The sequence below is a fragment of the Carassius gibelio genome, chromosome B19 (genome assembly GCF_023724105.1).
Source record: "Carassius gibelio isolate Cgi1373 ecotype wild population from Czech Republic chromosome B19, carGib1.2-hapl.c, whole genome shotgun sequence".
Classification (NCBI taxonomy): Eukaryota; Metazoa; Chordata; class Actinopteri; order Cypriniformes; family Cyprinidae; genus Carassius; species Carassius gibelio.
The window spans coordinates 2,442,658-2,449,762 of record NC_068414.1 but is presented as its reverse complement, the minus strand read 5'-3'; the positions used below and the strand labels follow the sequence as shown (position 1 = coordinate 2,449,762).

General features: G+C 47.2%; 4 non-coding genes across 4 annotated transcripts; all 4 read left to right on the top strand.

Annotated features, from left to right (window-relative positions):
• Positions 1-1,807: 1,807 nt before the first annotated feature.
• On the top strand, positions 1,808-1,879 carry trnag-ucc (transfer RNA glycine (anticodon UCC)). Its single transcript has one exon. It is a non-coding gene; the product is annotated as a tRNA-Gly (tRNA).
• Positions 1,880-3,496: 1,617 nt separating this feature from the next.
• trnag-ucc (transfer RNA glycine (anticodon UCC)) lies at positions 3,497-3,568 on the top strand. The gene has a single exon. It is a non-coding gene; the product is annotated as a tRNA-Gly (tRNA).
• A 2,008-nt stretch (positions 3,569-5,576) lies between these two features.
• trnag-ucc (transfer RNA glycine (anticodon UCC)) lies at positions 5,577-5,648 on the top strand. The gene has a single exon. It is a non-coding gene; the product is annotated as a tRNA-Gly (tRNA).
• A 1,190-nt stretch (positions 5,649-6,838) lies between these two features.
• Positions 6,839-6,953, top strand: LOC127980545 (U5 spliceosomal RNA). Its single transcript, XR_008159564.1, has one exon. It is a non-coding gene; the product is annotated as a U5 spliceosomal RNA (small nuclear RNA).
• The last annotated feature ends 152 nt before the right edge of the window (positions 6,954-7,105 follow it).

The following is a 7,105-nucleotide window of genomic DNA, read 5'->3' as shown; positions in this document are numbered from 1 at the left end:
TGTATTTTTGGGTGCTCTGCTCACAGCAGAGCTACATCGAAATGTCAAGAGCAGAATCAGTTTGACCGTCCGGCAGCATGCTGCGAGAGGGCTTGCCACTGGTCATCATCTGAATAGGCACTCTCTGCGTTTGACCACTTCGTGTTTATTTAGCCGGATGGGAAGGCAGCGCTTTCTTGTACGTGACGGGATGCAAATTCTTGAAGGCTCTCTTTAGTGACGGGTCCAAACAAAGATCTCATCTGCTCCTCTAGCCCTATCGGCGACTCGTGCACTTCGAGCCTTCTTAGTGACGGCGCAAGTTGCTGACTGCTGACTGCGTTGGTGGTATAGTGGTGAGCATAGCTGCCTTCCAAGCAGTTGACCCGGATTCGATTCCCGGCCAACGCATGTCCTTTGGCTCGGGCTGACGTCGAAGCAGAACTCCCTCTGTGACCTGTGCCTCCACCCAAAACTTTTGGATGGAATAATTTCTGATGGACCCGTCATTAGCTGAAGTCGCATAACACTTGGAACACTACCCGTAGCAGGGGTCATTGTTTGGACTCTTTTTTTTTTTTTTTTTTTTTTAAATTGCGCTTTAAACAAAAAGTATTGCGTCAATGCAACTGAACAACATTAATTAGGAACACAGTGCGTCAAAAAGCAAAATGACAGTTAAAGGCATTTCGTTATTGAACTCTTTGATGACATCATTCAGCTAAGTTCAGTTTAAATAGTATCTGTGCAATAATTTGCAATCAAGTCAACGATATCGCTGTACATGAAGTGTCCCCAGCTCCGCCTGCCAGAAGCGACAGAGGGAAGAAACCAAAACTCGATCGGTGAAAGGATGGAGAAAAAACCCGGTGAGAAACCAGGCTCAGTCGGGGAGACAGTTCTCCCCTTGTCAGACGAAACAGGTAGATTAGCTCCAGGCTGCAGGAATGTCAGACTGTGCAGAAGAATCATCTGTTTCCTGTGGTCTTGTCCAGGTGGTCTTTACAGGGGATTTGTATCTGCGGCTCATCTAGTTGTCACGGTCTCCGCTGTGTTTCTGGGCCATAGAGGTCCTTTCTAGGTGTTGATCCACCATCTTCTCTGGATACGGACTGGATCCGGGTGACTGAAGCGGATACAGACTGGATCTGGTGGCTACGGTGACCTCGGAATAAGGGATTTCTTTAAAAGACTTTTTTTTTCATATAAGATTTTATCCAACTTTTCAGATAGAGGCATGAGAAAGAGATTGCCTTGATTGGGCTTTTGGTTATTATAGGCACTCTCTGCGTTTGACCACTTCGTGTTTATTTAGCCGGATGGGAAGGCAGCGCTTTCTTGTACGTGACGGGATGCAAATTCTTGAAGGCTCTCTTTAGTGACGGGTCCAAACAAAGATCTCATCTGCTCCTCTAGCCCTATCGGCGACTCGTGCACTTCGAGCCTTCTTAGTGACGGCGCAAGTTGCTGACTGCTGACTGCGTTGGTGGTATAGTGGTGAGCATAGCTGCCTTCCAAGCAGTTGACCCCGGATTCGATTCCCGGCCATCGCATATGCTTTGGCTCGGGCTGACGTCGAAGCAGAACTCCCTCTGTGACCTGTGCCTCCACCCAAAACTTTTGGATGGAATAATTTCGGATGGACCCATCATTAGCTGAAGTCGCATAACACTTGCAACACTACCGGTAGCAGGGGTCATTGTTTGGACTCTTTTTTTTTTTTTTTTTTTTTTTTTAATTGCGCTTTAAACAAAAAGTATTGTGTCAATGCAACTGAACAACATTTATTAGGAACACAGTGCGTCAATAAAGCTACTGACTTCCGCCTGCGTTGGTGGTATAGTGGTGAGCATAGCTGCCTTCCAAGCAGTTGACCCGGGTTCGATTCCCGGCCAACGCATGTCCTTTGGCTCGGGCTGACGTCGAAGCAGAACTCCTTCTGTGACCTGCGACTCCAACCAAACATTTTGGATGGATCATTCGGAAGACGAAAAGAACCAGCTCTCCCCGTCGGGGAATCGAACCCCGGTCTTCCGCGTGACAGGCGGAGATACTGTCCACTATACTAACGAGGAGCTGTGCATGCTGCCGTTTCCCCCCCAACTGACGGCACTGCACTGACATAACTAAACAATGCATGGCTTCTTCTGACGCAGACCCAGCCCTAGCACCGTAAAATTTCTGATGGACCCATCATTAGCTGAAGTCGCATAACACTTGGAACACTACCCGTAGCAGGGGTCATTGTTTGGACTCTTTTTTTTTTTTTTTTTTTTTTTAAATTGCGCTTTAAACAAAAAGTATTGCGTCAATGCAACTGAACAACATTAATTAGGAACACAGTGCGTCAAAAAGCAAAATGACAGTTAAAGGCATTTCGTTATTGAACTCTTTGATGACATCATTCAGCTAAGTTCAGTTTAAATAGTATCTGTGCAATAATTTGCAATCAAGTCAACGATATCGCTGTACATGAAGTGTCCCCAGCTCCGCCTGCCAGAAGCGACAGAGGCAAGAAACCAAAACTCGATCGGTGAAAGGATGGAGAAAAAACCCGGTGAGAAACCAGGCTCAGTCGGGGAGACAGTTCTCCCCTTGTCAGACGAAACAGGTAGATTAGCTCCAGGCTGCAGGAATGTCAGACTGTGCAGAAGAATCATCTGTTTCCTGTGGTCTTGTCCAGGTGGTCTTTACAGGGGATTTGTATCTGCGGCTCATCTAGTTGTCACGGTCTCCGCTGTGTTTCTGGGCCATAGAGGTCCTTTCTAGGTGTTGATCCACCATCTTCTCTGGATACGGACTGGATCCGGGTGACTGAAGCGGATACAGACTGGATCTGGTGGCTACGGTGACCTCGGAATAAGGGATTTCTTTAAAAGACTTTTTTTTTCATATAAGATTTTATCCAACTTTTCAGATAGAGGCATGAGAAAGAGATTGCCTTGATTGGGCTTTTGGTTATTATAGGCACTCTCTGCGTTTGACCACTTCGTGTTTATTTAGCCGGATGGGAAGGCAGCGCTTTCTTGTACGTGACGGGATGCAAATTCTTGAAGGCTCTCTTTAGTGACGGGTCCAAACAAAGATCTCATCTGCTCCTCTAGCCCTATCGGCGACTCGTGCACTTCGAGCCTTCTTAGTGACGGCGCAAGTTGCTGACTGCTGACTGCGTTGGTGGTATAGTGGTGAGCATAGCTGCCTTCCAAGCAGTTGACCCCGGATTCGATTCCCGGCCAACGCATATGCTTTGGCTCGGGCTGACGTCGAAGCAGAACTCCCTCTGTGACCTGTGCCTCCACCCAAAACTTTTGGATGGAATAATTTCGGATGGACCCATCATTAGCTGAAGTCGCATAACACTTGCAACACTACCGGTAGCAGGGGTCATTGTTTGGACTCTTTTTTTTTTTTTTTTTTTTTTTTTTAATTGCGCTTTAAACAAAAAGTATTGTGTCAATGCAACTGAACAACATTTATTAGGAACACAGTGCGTCAATAAAGCTACTGACTTCCGCCTGCGTTGGTGGTATAGTGGTGAGCATAGCTGCCTTCCAAGCAGTTGACCCGGGTTCGATTCCCGGCCAACGCATGTCCTTTGGCTCGGGCTGACGTCGAAGCAGAACTCCTTCTGTGACCTGCGACTCCAACCAAACTTTTTGGATGGATCATTCGGAAGACGAAAAGAACCAGCTCTCCCCGTCGGGGAATCGAACCCCGGTCTTCCGCGTGACAGGCGGAGATACTGTCCACTATACTAACGAGGAGCCGTGCATGCTGCCGTTTCCCCCCCAACTGACGGCACTGCACTGACATAACTAAACAATGCATGGCTTCTTCTGACGCAGACCCAGCCCTAGCACCGTAAAATTTCTGATGGACCCATCATTAGCTGAAGTCGCATAACACTTGGAACACTACCCGTAGCAGGGGTCATTGTTTGGACTCTTTTTTTTTTTTTTTTTTTTTTTTTTAAATTGCGCTTTAAACAAAAAGTATTGCGTCAATGCAACTGAACAACATTAATTAGGAACACAGTGCGTCAAAAAGCAAAATGACAGTTAAAGGCATTTCGTTATTGAACTCTTTGATGACATCATTCAGCTAAGTTCAGTTTAAATAGTATCTGTGCAATAATTTGCAATCAAGTCAACGATATCGCTGTACATGAAGTGTCCCCAGCTCCGCCTGCCAGAAGCGACAGAGGCAAGAAACCAAAACTCGATCGGTGAAAGGATGGAGAAAAAACCCGGTGAGAAACCAGGCTCAGTCGGGGAGACAGTTCTCCCCTTGTCAGACGAAACAGGTAGATTAGCTCCAGGCTGCAGGAATGTCAGACTGTGCAGAAGAATCATCTGTTTCCTGTGGTCTTGTCCAGGTGGTCTTTACAGGGGATTTGTATCTGCGGCTCATCTAGTTGTCACGGTCTCCGCTGTGTTTCTGGGCCATAGAGGTCCTTTCTAGGTGTTGATCCACCATCTTCTCTGGATACGGACTGGATCCGGGTGACTGAAGCGGATACAGACTGGATCAATCAAGTCAACGATATCGCTGTACATGAAGTGTCCCCAGCTCCGCCTGCCAGAAGCGACAGAGGCAAGAAACCAAAACTCGATCGGTGAAAGGATGGAGAAAAAACCCGGTGAGAAACCAGGCTCAGTCGGGGAGACAGTTCTCCCCTTGTCAGACGAAACAGGTAGATTAGCTCCAGGCTGCAGGAATGTCAGACTGTGCAGAAGAATCATCTGTTTCCTGTGGTCTTGTCCAGGTGGTCTTTACAGGGGATTTGTATCTGCGGCTCATCTAGTTGTCACGGTCTCCGCTGTGTTTCTGGGCCATAGAGGTCCTTTCTAGGTGTTGATCCACCATCTTCTCTGGATACGGACTGGATCCGGGTGACTGAAGCGGATACAGACTGGATCTGGTGGCTACGGTGACCTCGGAATAAGGGATTTCTTTAAAAGACTTTTTTTTTCATATAAGATTTTATCCAACTTTTCAGATAGAGGCATGAGAAAGAGATTGCCTTGATTGGGCTTTTGGTTATTATAGGCACTCTCTGCGTTTGACCACTTCGTGTTTATTTAGCCGGATGGGAAGGCAGCGCTTTCTTGTACGTGACGGGATGCAAATTCTTGAAGGCTCTCTTTAGTGACGGGTCCAAACAAAGATCTCATCTGCTCCTCTAGCCCTATCGGCGACTCGTGCACTTCGAGCCTTCTTAGTGACGGCGCAAGTTGCTGACTGCTGACTGCGTTGGTGGTATAGTGGTGAGCATAGCTGTCTTCCAAGCAGTTGACCCCGTATTCGATTCCCGGCCAACGCATATGCTTTGGCTCGGGCTGACGTCGAAGCAGAACTCCCTCTGTGACCTGTGCCTCCACCCAAAACTTTTGGATGGAATAATTTCGGATGGACCCATCATTAGCTGAAGTCGCATAACACTTGCAACACTACCGGTAGCAGGGGTCATTGTTTGGACTCTTTTTTTTTTTTTTTTTTTTTTTTAATTGCGCTTTAAACAAAAAGTATTGTGTCAATGCAACTGAACAACATTTATTAGGAACACAGTGCGTCAATAAAGCTACTGACTTCCGCCTGCGTTGGTGGTATAGTGGTGAGCATAGCTGCCTTCCAAGCAGTTGACCCGGGTTCGATTCCCGGCCAACGCATGTCCTTTGGCTCGGGCTGACGTCGAAGCAGAACTCCTTCTGTGACCTGCGACTCCAACCAAACTTTTTGGATGGATCATTCGGAAGACGAAAATAACCAGCTCTCCCCGTCGGGGAATCGAACCCCGGTCTTCCGCGTGACAGGCGGAGATACTGTCCACTATACTAACGAGGAGCCGTGCATGCTGCCGTTTCCCCCCCAACTGACGGCACTGCACTGACATAACTAAACAATGCATGGCTTCTTCTGACGCAGACCCAGCCCTAGCACCGTAAAATTTCTGATGGACCCATCATTAGCTGAAGTCGCATAACACTTGGAACACTACCCGTAGCAGGGGTCATTGTTTGGACTCTTTTTTTTTTTTTTTTTTTAAATTGCGCTTTAAACAAAAAGTATTGCGTCAATGCAACTGAACAACATTAATTAGGAACACAGTGCGTCAAAAAGCAAAATGACAGTTAAAGGCATTTCGTTATTGAACTCTTTGATGACATCATTCAGCTAAGTTCAGTTTAAATAGTATCTGTGCAATAATTTGCAATCAAGTCAACGATATCGCTGTACATGAAGTGTCCCCAGCTCCGCCTGCCAGAAGCGACAGAGGGAAGAAACCAAAACTCGATCGGTGAAAGGATGGAGAAAAAACCCGGTGAGAAACCAGGCTCAGTCGGGGAGACAGTTCTCCCCTTGTCAGACGAAACCAGTAGATCAGCTCCAGGCTGCAGGAATGTCAGACTGTGCAGAAGAATCATCTGTTTCCTGTGGTCTTGTCCAGGTGGTCTTTACAGGGGATTTGTATCTGCGGCTCATCTAGTTGTCACGGTCTCCGCTGTGTTTCTGGGCCATAGAGGTCCTTTCTAGGTGTTGATCCACCATCTTCTCTGGATACGGACTGGATCTGGTGGCTACGGTGACCTCGGAATAAGGGATTTCTTTAAAAGACTTTTTTTTTCATATAAGATTTTATCCAACTTTTCAGATAGAGGCATGAGAAAGAGATTGCCTTGATTGGGCTTTTGGTTATTGGTGGACTGAGAGGACTTTTTTGAGTTTTACTCCTCCCTTTTGGAGTAGGGGGGGGGGTGCTGACGAAACACATGTGGGCAGGCATTGTCACCCTTGATGACCCTTGGCGAGCGTAGTAGTTTAACAGAGGCAGCGCACAGGCCCGAGGGTTTGGAGACACAGCTCGAGTTTCTCTTCATTGTCGCATAAATCTTTCGCCTTTTACTAAAGATTTCCGTGGAGGGGAACTTTTGCGAGTGACCTGTATTTTTGGGTGCTCTGCTCACAGCAGAGCTACATCGAAATGTCAAGAGCAGAATCAGTTTGACCGTCCGGCAGCATGCTGCGAGAGGGCTTGCCACTGGTCATCATCTGAATAGGCACTCTCTGCGTTTGACCACTTCGTGTTTATTTAGCCGGATGGGAAGGCAGCGCTTTCTTGTACGTG